Below are 6,562 nucleotides of genomic sequence, written 5' to 3'. Positions count from 1 at the left end.
AGGGAAAGCACTTAAGCCATGTGATTACCCCAACTACAATAATGTTGTTGTCCTTACTAACATTATTGAGTTCTGTTAATGAACAGCACTGAGCAATGTTTGCTCAGTCAATAGCCTTGTTCACAGCACTAGGAAATGTTTATCAAGAATATTGTATTCTTTTTCCATATACTTTCAAAACTCATTTATACAATTGTGGACATTTCAAGTATTTTATTTCACTGTGACCAAGGGTATCTTTTGCTGATAAAAAAAATAATTGTCACTATGTCACGCACTACAATATGCATATTGTTTGGTAAGCAATACTTAAAATACACAAAAAAATGTATCCGTTAAGGAAAACTCCACCGTTTTTTTTATATTAAACTATGTTATTCCCTTAACTAAAGCCCTATTCGGACGGGACTTATTTTAATGTAGTTGCAAACTTAAGTTCGAGAGGAACGTGACAAAGCTTATTGTGGCGGTCGGAGTTATTGCCGCCGCCTTGTAGGGGATAGTATAGTACTTTGCCTAGGGAGCCTTGAGTGGGCCAGGATCTAGGTCCCCCACACCCAATAGCTACAGCCCCAATGTGCGTGTATGCACGAGCAAGTTGTATCCTGTTCAGCAGCCCCGACTAAATGCAGGCTTAATAGACTGGTTACAGTGGGCTTCAGGATGTAAGGAGTGTCCAGTGGCTGCCTGAAGGGAATGTGGTGTATGAGATGTATGTACTTTACACTCACCCCTACTCTATCCAAGTCTAGCTGAATCAGGTGGAGCGCCCCTACCCCCAGGTAAGTAACCCAAAAGAGAATAATTAAGAGAAATAATATTTATTACTCCTCCTGAGATATGAAATGATAAACGCAGCACAAGATAACTTTTATTTGTGCTTACAAAACACCTTTTTAAACAAAAAAACATCAATCCACCTTTGACACTGAGTCAACATGAATTAACAACCCCACTTACTGTTTTCTAACACTTTTCCTTTTGAACCAAACCTTCACTTTAAATGACTGTCTTATCTGACTTATTACTCAATTAAATTCACATTCAAATTCTTCAAAATACCAAACCATGGAAACCAATGTAAATCGCAGGATAAACATACATTCACCAGAAAACATTCACATTCAAAATGGGTAATGTGTGCAGAGTCAGTGGAAATGACGTTAGCTATCAGTATCGTGTGCAGGCGCGTTTCTGTTCAGTTCAGTCCAGGCGCCATGTGAGAGAGGGAGAATCAGTAACAGCAAAGTCTTTTTAAAGCAAGTAAAGTCAGTCGGCAGCCATATTGGCCATGGGGTCGGGCAGCCAGTTTGAACGTAGGTCTATGGTAACAAGACCAGGCCCTATCTAAATGAATGGGGAAGAGAGCATGTCCATGTTCAGAGGTGTAAGGGACATAAAAATCACATGTTTGAAATCACGATGAAAATTAGACTAAAATCGCTGAAAAGGTTTGGTGGTTTTGTATCAAATCAACGCTGAAAAAGCTTTTTTCTTACTGGTAATCTTGGACTGCGCATGCGTGATCGGCAAAATGATTGGAGCAACGGCACTGGAAGAGGCGGGACATGTGCAAACCGGTGTTATGTGGTAACTGGCTTCCTATGTCAACTGGCTTCGTTGATGACGTTTCACGATTCATGACGTGTCTTCGACAGATGTGGCCGCTTACAGTTTCGTCACTTCAAAACTGAAGACAACTTGTTTGGAACAAGCCTACAAACATCCTTACCATATTTTAAATGTCTAACATGTCCTGGTAACGCAATGCAACGCATCATAACCACTATGAGCCAATGTATGAAAAAAAGTTGACAAAGCGCCCGCGGGACACGAACCCGTGACTCTTTGAGCAAAACATACCTTCCCAAACTGAGACGCTATCCATTACACTACAATTCCAGTTGTTTATTGGCAGTGTAACATTGAACTTAGATCTCGTAGAGTTATTTGATCTGACAAAATAACAATTTTCTGATACAAAATGCACAATCCATGTTACAGATTATCTCCTAACGCTGTTCGGACTATGCACAGCTATCGTGGGTGAAACTTCAATGTCGCCTGTTTGATTAAGTAGGCTACAGGCTGAACCTTGCTTATAGAGAAAAATAGGTTGGATTTGACATTTTTCTTGAAATGGTTGAAGTAGGCTACGCTAGGCTACACACTGATTTGACCATAAATTGGGTTTTGAAGGAAAGTTTTTTTATGCGATGTAAGCCATGTTTTGTCACCAGAACCAAATTTGACAAACTAAGGACACCATTTTCATCAGACTGCTTTTGTTCAGCCTGTTGATGGTTTAGGAAATGTCAGACTTTAGCAAACCATTAAAGCAACACAGATATCCCATCCTATATGCTGTTACTGAACCCATTAGAGGATGTAAAAATATCAGTTGGTCATTAATTTAACTCATATCTCGAGCATCCACACCACCTCACTGTTCAGGAGCATATTGCATTTTGTAAAAGAAGGCTACCACAGACACTTGTACTTTCAACACTGTTTAATATTCACAAACTATTTATGCATGTAATTAAAGACATGGTCATTGACATTGCACCACAAAAAAAGAATGAAAGGATTGAGGCATTTACAGAAGTGAGTATTCAGAAGGCACATGGTGAACTATGTAAACTATACAAAATACAAAACATTCAGTGTATTTTTATACAATAATATGTGTAGCAACCTGGTAGGTTGGAACAATGTAACACAACTTTGTTTTAAACGATCATCAACAGAGACAATAAATATGAACTGATTGATTAGCTGATATATTAGGCTAATTATGTTTTTTTCCCTGTTTTTTTTTTTTAACAACACAAAAGGTTTCACCACCATTCTATATGCCCATATCAAATTAAAACATGCAACTGCTTGGCAGTGGTCAATGTCTTGCATCATTTGAAATGAAAAGAAGTTAAGTTTTGATAATTAAATACAAAGAGATAAATCATTTAATGGAGGAAATGAAAAATAGGCTACCTGGACCTAGAAAGAAAAACCATCTAGGCCTACAAACAAATAGGGCAATGGAAAGGCCCTTCCTCTGCCCGTTGGCCCACACACAGCCAGTGGTACCACACACCACACAGTGCACACTCAATCTGGGGAGAGAGGACTACATTTAGAATATTTCTATAAATCCCCATAAAGTGTGGAACAAACTTTGCACAAGCAGACTTACACAATTGCCAGACTGGCCCCACATATCCTGCATATGTTTGACAGGTCCTCTGTGGATGACATTACATTAAGACAAAGACACAACAAAAGCTGCTAGTGAAAGGGCAAGAACAAACTCACCAGTGTCCCTGATTAACGTCTGTGCAATGTGAAGGCGGAGGGCAGTAATTCCCTCTGGATCTGTTGCAAAAGATGCCTCTCCACTTGTCAAGATGACCTCTGCAAGCTTAAAATTGAAAGGCAACATTAGTTAAATGAATCACCTTAACATATTCCAAAATAATGCATATGCTTACTTTGCACACCAGATCTCCACAAGAGGTGGCATCTTGTTGAGTAGGGTGCAGAATGATCTCCCCTTTCCACCTGTAATAGTTTATTCCCCTTTGTCTCATGAAGGCCCTGATCAATAAAATACATTTTCCTTAATTTATCTGACATCATTATGGCCCTCACAGGATTCAGCCTCCGAGTACATACTGACACAAACTTTGCAGTTACCTTGTGATTTGTGTGCATTTGGCTATAGCCTCCTCTCTAGCACCAAAGGGGTCAACTACCAGTGCCCTCCGCTCTTTTGGATACATGGCCTTAACAAAGTAGCTATACAACATTATAGTACACACAAAACAGCTAAAAGACATCAAGGTGATAATAGCCTTTTAGCCGACTTACTACAAGTGTCCAATGGTTCCTCTCGCACACTGCCCCAATGAGGAGGTCATAATCCAAAGGACAGAGCTACACACATGGGATATCTAGTCATGAAATGTGGTCAAAATACACACTTTTAATAAAAGCTGAACAACACTCACCTTCCGCAGACCCTTGGTTGACCCCTGCCAGATGGCAGTCATTTGGTAAGAGTCAATTGCATACCCCCTCCTACTGTCGGCATTGTATTTCACAATTTGTGCCACAAGGAAGGCATTGATCACCTTGAAAAGATCTGCACAGTCACTTGAAAATTCAATTATTTACTGAGCAACATGCAAACAAAGACAATATCATGGAACATTCTTCACTTTCCAGAAGCTTCCCTGGCCCAAGGTGTTCATACAGGTTTTTAGTGAAAATTCTGTATGGTCCCATTTTGCACCACAGAATGTTCACTTTTCTCCCTGCCCAGATGTCAAGGATCACTGGAAGACAAGCAACATGTACACCAAACTTTTCATAAAATTATACATTATTACTTAATAATAATTGTAATAAGGAAAGCAAAACTCACAGGTTTGGGATGAACCTGGCCCTGAGCTGCATTCCAGCTGATTAGATGGACCTTGCTCCGGCTCATCCAGATGAGGGTCTGCAGGGGCGTAGCACCAAATTATGGGCCCTATCCACAAGTGGTGACCATGCCCCCCTTTTCTTTTTGGTGGCAAAATACTTGATGAGGTCCTTAAAGTCTAGTTTTCTTGCCAACTGACTTTCAATGGAGAGAAGGGCAAGGCTGTTCAATCTATCCTGGCTCATTGTTGATCTCAGGTAGTTTTTAACCAGTTTCAGCTTACTGAAAGCCCGTTCACCACTAGCAACTGTTACAGGTAAGGTACAGAAAATTCTCAGTGCAATGCATATTTCTCCAAAGATGCTCTGTAGCTGTAGCTTATAGATGGCATTGAGAAGCTGAAGAGGAGACAGGTTATGAGCAAATGTGGCATTATATATTGTGTTTAGGGCAGCATCTCATTCTCAAACTCAACTGTGAGATCTTTTGGGTATGTTCTTGTCAAAGCCTGACATGTTGCCTTTATCTGTTCTTCTGACATATCCTTCAACCTCAGAAGAAGTGCAAAAGATTCACATATGGTGGCTGTAGTCTGGAACCTTACACTGAGATCACTGATGATGCTATCAATTGCAACAAAAAACACAGTGGCCCTCATTTATCAACAGAGCGTAGAAACCAGCGTATATCTGAGCGTAGAAATCATCTTACGACGGGACTCACGTGTGATTCATCAAACTTTCGTATCACTCCAATTCCAGCGTAAGAATGAACATTTGTTGATAAATGTGGCGGCTGGAAACAAGCGTGATTTAAATATCACGCCCCTATATTATGCTCATTTTAATGGCCTCGCCCCTAGAATTTACGACATGAAGGTGCATTATACGTCCAAAAAAGATCATTAGTGATCTCGAGCCACAGTGACGTCCAGCTGAACCTTGTTAATTTTGACAGCTAGAAGCTGTCATCAAGGAAGGCGGGAAACTAGAGCGATTTGAGCGCAACAGACTTTATTTTCGCAGAGAGAACGCATCATACTATAAATACATTCATTACAAAACCGTACGACACTGAAATTTGCCCTTTTAAAATATATGCCTAGGCCTAATTCATGAATGTTGCGTTTGCCAAAGAGAAAGTAATCATCGCCTATATGGCTATTCTAAGCCATGAAATATGTCAATATAATATGCCTCATTACAGAAAATAGGCTGCACATGTTCAGGAAAGGTGTTATGTCCGAGATAGTCCATCAATTCAACTCTTTAATGCACCGCTGATTTACTGCTGCGCGATGCATGCCGCCTGAAAAACTTGCGTACACGAGTTCAGACTAGACGTGAGATTTGAGCGTAGCCACCGATCACGTTCACATTGATAAATGCCATACTTTGCGTGGAAACAAGCGTACGCCTGTTTTACGCCTGTTTTTGGTCGTACGCTCGTTTGATAAATGAGGGCCATTGTTTCTGAATTCCTTCTCTGCACTACACTCCCTCTCATCCTCTTCACTCCTCCTCTCGTCAGGCATTAATTTCCTTTTCCGTTTACGCTTCTCCTCCCTTCTAAAATGTGCAGGGATCTCCATGGCTTGGGCTACTAAGGAGGCTTCAGAGAGAAGGGAGTCCCATTTATCACGAATAGCCTGTATTTCCTCCTGTAGATCCTTGATGTTTGCAGCCTCACACTCCAAAGAAATATCCCCTGTCTGAAGGATTAGATTTCTATTTTCAATACACTGTAGCACCTTTACCCACACAGTAAGGAGAACTACTGCATCAAAGGTCTTGAAATAATGTAAAGGCCCTTTGCCTCAGACTTGGCTTCCTTTGTAAGGTTGCATGTGTCTAGTACACCTTCTAGTGCCACCAGAACGGACGGTAAATGATAGGCCACAACTCGCACAGCAGCAATCCGTGCACTCCATCGAGTGTCAGATAGACGATGAAGAGAGCATCTCGTTTCTTTCATCAAGATTGCCCACCGCTCTGGACTAGCACTGAAGAAATTATAGAGGCGATTAACATCACCAAAAAAATTTGAAACCTCCTCACATGATTCAGCTGCATGTACACCCACCAAATTAAGGGAGTGAGCTGCACAGGGGGAGTATATCGCAAACGGATTTGCTTT

Source organism: Sardina pilchardus, chromosome 14 (genome assembly GCF_963854185.1).
Source record: "Sardina pilchardus chromosome 14, fSarPil1.1, whole genome shotgun sequence".
Classification (NCBI taxonomy): Eukaryota; Metazoa; Chordata; class Actinopteri; order Clupeiformes; family Clupeidae; genus Sardina; species Sardina pilchardus.
This window is presented reverse-complemented; position numbering follows the sequence as displayed.